Here is a 9,101-nt window from a genome sequence, read left to right on the forward strand (position 1 = left end):
ACTTTCGTTTCTAGGGAATATAAGTTGTCATTGAAACACCTGTTGTCAGTAAACAAGGGAAGTAACAATTCCAGGAAGAAAACTGGCATCAGTTACTGTGGTTCAAACGTAGATGTTCTACTACTGGGGGACTCGTGGTGAGGGAGTGGATGATGGGACCGCGGAGAAGGCGACACACGACCCTTCTGTGATAAAGATCTCGTGTCCAAAGTCAACTATCCAAGATAAACAAATAGGAAGATGTCTCGGAGTCATCGGCGAAAATGGAGACGTCTCGGTCCTTCAGTATGGCGATGGACAGGGAAATGATTCTGTGATGCGAAGTAATTTATTTAGCCTATCTCTTACAAGTGTGTATGTGTGCTTTTACTTTATATTTACTGTATATGTAAGTTTATCCAATGAAATACGCGCTTTTCTTTAGACTTTAACTTAAAGAAAGACCATATTAAACTGGTAAAGATTGGAACGTCTTGTGCGGTCCTGTGCAAATCTGACGGAGAGATTCTTTTTATTGAGACATGGAATTCCTGCAGGTGCGTCTGTGTTAAAATCTCACTTTATTACGATTACTAATGCATTTTATATTTGTACTACAAACTATTATTTCTTTATTTAAGGCTCTTCAAAGTTCTCTGTGACAGACAGGTTACACAGGTGGCATGTGGAAACCAACATTGCATTGCAATTATCCGCGGTATTTACATTTTTCTACTTTCTGTAGTTCTTATATATATATATATATATATATATATATATATATATACTGTTTGTTTATACATCACCGGGGCTATTAGATTAAAACTGCAACCAGAATTTATTTACCAGGGGTGCACTTGACGTCTTTCTCTTGCAGATGGTCAGTTGTTGGTGTGGGGGGATAACAGCCATGGTCAGCTGGGTTTAGAGAAATCCTCTTTCTTGGAGAAGGAAGAATGCCGCATCCAGTCCCCACAACCGCTCAAATCTCTGTATGGCATTCCAGTAGTATAGATCAGTGCTGGAGGAGACCACAGCTTTGCTCTGTCTCTCTCTGGAGCAGTGTTCGGTTGGGGAAAGAACAACGCCGGACAGCTCGGCCTGGGGAACACGACTAGTAATTATCTATTGTTGTCTTGCCACGAATGTATTTGACTTAAAAATATACGGTGATGATGTTGATGTTGTCACAGGTAGACACACTCCGACTTGTGTCAAGAGTTTGAATATGAAGAAAACAATCTTTATCTCTTGTGGGGAAGAGCATACTGCTATTCTGACAAAGGTCGGATGAGTAAAATTGACACCTAAATATGTATTTTGGTCAATAATTCATGTATTTCTCAGTATTGAATACATACACACTGATTATAAGTACATACTTTTTTAGGGTGGATATGTGTTCACATTTGGATCAGGCAGTTGTGGGCAGCTTGGACACAGTTCACTAAGGAACGAGTATCACCCTCGGCTGGTCGCTGAACTCATGGGAGCAAAGGTGTCTCAGATTGCCTGTGGAGGGTGGGTACCAGTTCACTATATTAACATTTTCCTTTTTTTAGAGCGGTTTAAGTTATTTCGACTGTGATATTTTCTGATGTTTTTCTCATTTAAAATGGTTATGGATGTTGAAGAAGAAATGATAGTGTTATTTTTTTATAGGCATCACACTCTAGCATTGTCAGAGTCGTTCAATATGATCTACTCATTTGGATGTGGAAAGCAAGGACAACTGGGGAATGGAACAATGCAAGCTGTCCCTTTACCTGTTTATCTGCCATCAGGTAGAAAATACAACCAATAACAAATAACAATCATAATAGCAGACATTATTTTGTTGTTTTATTTCCACTGTTTGAATGTGTGCTCTGTTTATCAGACCACAGCCTTGCTTTAAAAGTGAAGAGAGTTCTAGCTGCTGGAAACACTTCAATTGCTCAAGTCTGTCAGGTAATGCAGCAGGTATACAGCATATATTCATGTTTTTACTTCTTTGCTTGCACAGTTTCACACTTCATGTCTCTTTCTATCTAGAGCCATGAAACAAGTGTGATATCGCATGCATGTACAACAATAGATGACAAAATGATTGACAGGTGGCTGAAAGAATATGACACAAATGCATGGAGACAGACCAAAAGGTGGGAGTGTCATCACGTTATAAACTATTGGACACTTTATACATCAGATTTCATGTTAATAATAAGTACATAAATGGCTTTTTTAGGGAAATCAAAAGGATATTTTCCTCGCCATCATGTGTAAATGGGAGTTTTATTGATAAAAGGTAGTACATCTTTTTTTTGGTAAGGAGGTTCATCTTTTTATTTTGATTCATAGCAAATTTCCTTTCTGTTTCTTTAAAATTTGGTTTGTACGGATCATCAGTCGTGACAAACATTTTCTGACGTCAGTGGAATATTCTGGTCTGGATCTTTCCGTAGCTCGTCTTGCTTTTGAGAAAATTGCTACCAAGACTAAAGTCCTATTAGAGGTAAAAAAACTATTTTAAATGCGCAGTCATTTTTATTCCCATGAAAAAACTTTACCTTTAAAGAAATGAGTGACACTTCTTCAGGTACAGCACACTGTGGAGAGAGAACTGCTTCAATCTCTGAGCGTCTGTCGGACCGAAGTAGAAGCTCTCCGAGTTTATCTTATTCTGCCTGAACTCATCCGAGTCCTGCAGGAAGGACATCAAAAAACGCTGGCTGTATATTTGGCTGATGCCATTGAAAAACTGGGTCCATGCGATGCACTGGGTAAAACACCAATTTAAAATGTGCGTTCAAGTTATTTGTTACAAAACAATGTACTCCTAATGAAACATTTATGTTTAAATCTCAACAGAAAGACTCTGGACTAGAATGCCATTTTCATACTTCAGAACGCTTGTAAAAGTCTTCCATTCGCAATCAACGAGACTCATAACACAAATGACAACACAACCTTGTGACCAGTGGGAATCACTGACCACCATGCTTTCTGTTTTGACTCGGTTATTTTTGGTAAACAATTTGTTATTTTGAGTACCTCCAAACAGGCATGTGGTGAAAAATACAGGTTGGTCTATTTCTTCTTTGCTGATGCAGGTTAACAGGCGAAGAAAATGTGCCCTAATGGAAAGTCAGTTTTGCATCACTGAAGTTGCCGACCTGCCTGAAAATGTAAGACCATTGTTGCCACATACTGTATGTAGTGAATCTCAGCTATTATTCTGCCCTCTTTCAATTCTTTTTTCCTTTTTCAGAGTAATATTGAAAAGTTGGTCCCTTACAGTTTTGTGGCTGATACTGAAAGTAAAATGAGAATTTTTAGTGTAAGTCGTTTTTTTACGTTTCAGTTCTGAAGTGTGTAACTCAGTTCATTAGATCTTTAGATCATCCTGTATTGGAAAACATTACACTGTTAAAATTGCTATATTATCTCTAAATAGTATGATACTAATACAAATTTACGATACTAATTTAAGTTAATAAACAAGTTCTATTAATATATATTATTTAAATTATTGTATTTTTTATTTTGATCATTTTAGATCTAACATAATTTTTACTTTCTAAGTACTTAAAGAAAAAACTCCAACAGGCAGATAGAGTCTTACTGCCCATCCCTGAGAACAAGCTGCACGTAAAGAGAAAATCACTGTTAAAAGACGCACTAAAGTATCTCAAGAAAGGCCACCACAAATGTGCACTACCACTGGAGGTTTGTTTACTTGCATAAATTGTATGTGAAATGTATATGCATCCACATATTACAATACTGAAAACATCTTATCTACAATATCGAATCTAATAAAAGCATCTGCAAATAACTATCTGAAACCGAATAGTTGACTATTGAGATATATGACGAGGCATTATACTTAAGGCCTTGTATTCTGATTTCTTTCAGTGTTTTAAACCATATATCTTCTGTACAGGTGGAGTTTATAGGGGAGAATGGGAAAGATTTTCAGGGCTTATCTGCCGAGTTCTTCTCCCTCCTTTCAGAGGCCTTTATCACATGGCAGAAAAAGCCACTGCAAGTCTTCGAGGATTCACAGCTGGTTTGGTTCTATCCTAATGTACGTATTCCTTTCACGTTCACAGTTATAATAGAATTGATCACTAAGTGGTTCACACCTCGATAAACAAATGACTGTACACTTAAGTTAAACTGTTTAGTTTAAAGGTGTCATGAATTAAGAAATCAATTTTAACCTGAGCTTTTGTTATATAAAAGCTCATCCTATTCAAACGAACATCCCGTTAGTGTCAGAACTGAAGTCGTCCTTGTTACTGAAATGACAACTTTTATTGACACCAGGCCCAACGAATGGCAGGTCTTGGAATGTAGGCTACCTATCATTGATAGGTTGAACACCTCCTCCGCAAAAGAATATCAACAACTACTTCTCTAGCCATACCCTCTGGTTCGCGAATGACTTACGCCATGTACACACTCCAACATTTGTGATGATTGACAAAATTGTTACCATAGCGACATATTTTTGTCTGTCAGTTTAAACTAAACCCCTGATTAGTAGATGAACTTGGGCAATTGTTTGTAATTAATAAGTGCTATTATTCTTGTTGTTTGGTCTTAGATCAAAAAGCCTCGGCACATAGGTCTTAATAAGTGGTCAGTTACAGATTTTGAGCTTTATAACATATAACGTACCATGCGTCACTATTTCTTCGTTAGAGATCGCTTTATATGTCTTGAATCTTGATAATGTGTAACCTACATGTCTAACCAAGTTTACAGAGGGCTCCAAGAAGTACGTGGCTTGTCAAACAGACACATAGAAATGTACATCGCATGGCACACTGCTGTCTTTTGGAACCGTCATCCAATCATTGCAGTGGGCGTTTACTTCCAAGTCATGACACCTTTAAACACACTTTTGCATGTTTTATTTCCATTCAGGTCAATACTTGAGTTCCTTTTTAATTTCAGATTGCTGATGTCACCGATTTTTACTATCTCGGGCTTGTCTGTGGAATTGCACTTTACAACGATCATTTCACAAACATCAATTTCCCCCTGGCATTGTTCAAAAAGCTCCTCTGCCTGAGTCCCACTCTGCAGGATTTAGTGGAACTGACGCCAGTGGAGGCAAGGTATGAATCAATATCGAAGCATTAAATATAACCTATTTTAAAGATCTATTGTATGAAATTTAGCGGCCTCTAGCGGGTCACTTACTCTACTGTCTTTCGAAGCACTGCGGTGGCTTACACAGGACTAAAGCCATGTGTACACTGGACACAAACGGCATGACACGACAATGGCTTGTTCTAAATGGGTTTGTTTTGTTGTGTCGAGTCGCATCCAATGTTGACAAATTTATCAAATTATAATTCTATCGTCTTTTATCTTGTCGAGCCTTGTCAGTGTAGACACACTGTAAGAACACATATGATAATATTATAAATAAATTCAGCACCTGCTTAAAATTTTAAGACACAAACTCTCCCTGTGTGCACCCCTACAAAAGCTAAATTAACTTTTGTTATAAATTGTGATAATGTTGTGAAATATTTTTGTCGTGATGACTGTGTGAAATGGTGACCAAAATGACAACTGCAGCACTTATTTTATTTCTTATATTAGTAGTTTGAAAAATCTTCTGGCAGAAGATGAAGACGTAATAGATGAGCTCTACCTGGATTTTATGGTAATACCATCCCTCTTGTTATTTTTACAATAAAGTAACATATTCTTCTGCTTTTATGTTGAACTTCACTTAAAAGTTTTATTAGAAGTTTTTGTGCACTGAAAAAAAAAATTCTGTTTTACTATTTTCCGCATGCTTTTGAGATCATTCAAATGAAACAGGCAGCTTTGCTACCGTACTGTACCTTTCCATTTTTCAATTATAAATGACCTGCACTATGATTGGATGACCACAGTTCTAGCACGAGTATTGTTTATATGCCTTACTCCTATGCCTTTTTGCTTATACATTTAGGTCAGAGACCAAGAGCTCATTCCAAATGGAGCTCAAACTCCAGTGACCAAATTTAACAGGTATGATTCATGCATTTTAATTGATTTTAGCTTCCATGTTAACACATTAAATCGGCTAGATGTTACAGATAATATCACAAAGCAAGTTTTGTTAAATTGGTAATAAAAACATCAAGTTGTATCTTCCATGCTTTTGCAGACAGAAGTATGTGGATTTGTATGTGGATTTCGTTTTCAACAAGTCCGTAAAGAATCAGTTCGAGCAGTTCTCTGCAGGTTTTTCTGAAGGCTGTCCCAGCAATGCCTGGAAAATGTTTCACCCTGAAGAGCTCAGAGAAGTTGTTTACGGTTCTCCTCTATATAAGTGGGAAGACCTTCAGAAGGTAAACATTTGCATAAAGTCGCTTATCCCATTCTTTATAAATGTAAGTAGTTTTAATGTACTTTATTTTACTAATTCAGGGTGCTACATATGAACTGTGTTCTCCTTCTGATGAGCTGATCCAGAATTTCTGGACTGTTTTCTTCGAGCTTTCTGAAGAAGAGAGAAAGACGTTTCTTTGTAAGTTATATGTTTGTGGCAGCTGTACATTTGTCTATGTTATAGTAAAGAAATTAAAACAATTGCATCTCAATGAACAGTAGAAAATCTGAAGTTCTGTTATGTATGTAATGTGCACTTTATTTTATTTTGGATTACTAGTATCCTCACGCTACATATTTTTGCTCAGTTTTCATGTATGGAACGGATCGTGTACCTGCTGGTGGTCTCTCAAAGCTGACTCTGAAGATTGTGCTGTTGAACACTTCTAATTTAGATGATCGTTTCCCGGAAGCTCAGACATGTTTTGGCACATTATTCCTTCCCAAATACAGCGACATCGACACACTTCGTAACAAGCTTGTACATGCTATCAGCTTTTGTGAGGTTTTTGGACGGGAATGAAATTCCAGAATATACATTGTCAGTTGTTCAGCATTACTGATCATGTCTTTCTTGAACAAGGTAATTTAAATAAGTGGAATGAGATGTGTGCAATATAGATTATTTGAGGTCTCAGGGTTGCAAAAAATTCTGTACTGTACTATATAAGTATCAACCAATCACTTTAATTTATATAATAATGCCCATATCAATGGAGCTATTTGTTTTAACATAATAGTATGATGTAGGTGCTTCTGTCTATTTTTAAATTATCCATATGCGTCTTGATGTTAATTGTGAGTTTCAGACACCTCAGATTTAGAATAGGCCTATGGGTTATATACAATTTTTAATAGCGGTTGGATTTAATAGCAATTAAAGTAGAATTTGTATTCTTTATCACAGCAAATATAAGAGGAGTCACTATTGGTAAATGCATTCATGTATTCATTTTTGTGTTCTGTGAAATAAAGACACCGCTTTAACCCTAAAAATGACATTTATTGACAACATTTCCCATTTGACAATGCATAAAGGCCTAAAAACATTGTTAACATGTAAACATTATTTATTTTGTAAATATTTTTTTCTGTTATAAAACTAAACTTAGAAATGTATAAAATATACATATAACATACATAACATGTTTATAATAAAAAAGTATATTGTAAGATCTATAAAACATTGTTGAAAAAACATTATTTGTAACTGTCAGGAATTGGAAGACAGAACCCAGACGCAGACAGCGAGTTGACTGAATTTATTAAACACAACGAAAACAGGAAAACAAAACCCACCAGGGGCCCGTTTCAGAAAGCAGGGTAAGTGCAAACTCAGAGTAAGTCAACCCCAGAAAATGGAATACTCAGGGTTTTAGGTTTCAGAACGCGAGGTATGTCAAACCCGCGACCACGGAGTAAGTCAAGCCCATTTCAGAAATCGAGGTATTTTATACTCCGAGTGAGTAACCAGAGTAACATGCTCCGTGAACCTAACCTGGTCGGGAGCAGGTTTTATTCCGCAAACGCAGGGTTTGTTACAATCTCCGCCCCCTTTTCGAAGCGCCAGCGGTGTTGAAATGACATACGTCATATTGATTCGTGTTCCTAATCCCGCTCTATTTAGTCACACAGAATTTAAAATAGCATGTTCGTTTATTCAGGAACCCATAGATGAGGGTACATCGCAGAGAGTTACATTTATGTCGGGAAGGAATTGTGAGGCCCCGTTTGGACGTTTTATCTTAACTTTTAAGGCCAGTTTAAGAAGTATATTTAACATTTCCCAATCAGAAATCCTACTAGCAAGAGAATTTATTTCTTTAAACTTTCCTGAATGAATGATGTTATTGTATTTCTACCACGGCGTTTTAGTGCCACGTTAAAAAATAACATAAATTCAAGATTACGAGAATAAAGTCGAAATTTTACGAGATTAAAGTCAAAATGTTACGAGAAATAAACTCGTCGTAATACGTATTTTATTTTCGTGAAAGTTGTAGTTTAAGAGTTTAAATTATGTTTAAGTACGTCATCTGAATCAGTGAGTTAATTCGTAGTTCATGTCAGATTTTGACATTTCGACTTTATTCTCGTAACATTTCGACTTTATTCTCGTAACATTTCGACTTTATTCTCGTAATCTTGAATTTATGTTATTTTTTAACGTGGCACTAAAACGCCGTGGTAGAAATACAATAACATCATTCATTCAGGAAAGTTTAAAGAAATAAATGCTCTTGCATGAGAGCGAGAGAGTTAAATATAATTCGCATTTTCACAGTTTCAACAAAATAAATATAAAAGTGATTGGGGATATTAATAAAAGAAGCCTTGTGTTGTATGCACTCACAATCAAAAGTATTTTATATTCACTAGAACAACTATAGCTAGAAAATGATGACATCACATCGGTGGTCTGTGGTGGGGACGGTGCAGCCCTACTTGCTCATGGAGAAAAAGTAATTATTATAGACAAAGGTATTGGAAAAAGCATTATACCAGTTGAAGTAGCCTTTCCGTAACCTTTTTAACACAATGTTGCCGGGATTGTATGTAGTCATTTGTCACAAAAGGCCTTTTACGTTCTATGGGTGATAGGGCTCTTTCCTCCTTTGCTCCAAAACCCTGGAACTCCCTTCCTTCTGAAAGTAGACGGAACACATCTTAACTTTTCTTAAAACACACTTTTTTAGACTTGCTGATAAGTTTAATGTGTTTTATTACAGGCTGTGGTTTTT

At 36.4% G+C, this 9,101-nt stretch overlaps 1 pseudogene; it reads left to right on the forward strand.

Annotated features, from left to right (window-relative positions):
• The first annotated feature begins 33 nt into the window (after nucleotides 1-33).
• Nucleotides 34-7,351, forward strand: LOC130433460 (probable E3 ubiquitin-protein ligase HERC3; annotated as a pseudogene).
• Nucleotides 7,352-9,101: the final 1,750 nt, after the last annotated feature.

The sequence above is a fragment of the Triplophysa dalaica genome, chromosome 2 (genome assembly GCF_015846415.1).
Source record: "Triplophysa dalaica isolate WHDGS20190420 chromosome 2, ASM1584641v1, whole genome shotgun sequence".
Classification (NCBI taxonomy): domain Eukaryota; kingdom Metazoa; phylum Chordata; class Actinopteri; order Cypriniformes; family Nemacheilidae; genus Triplophysa; species Triplophysa dalaica.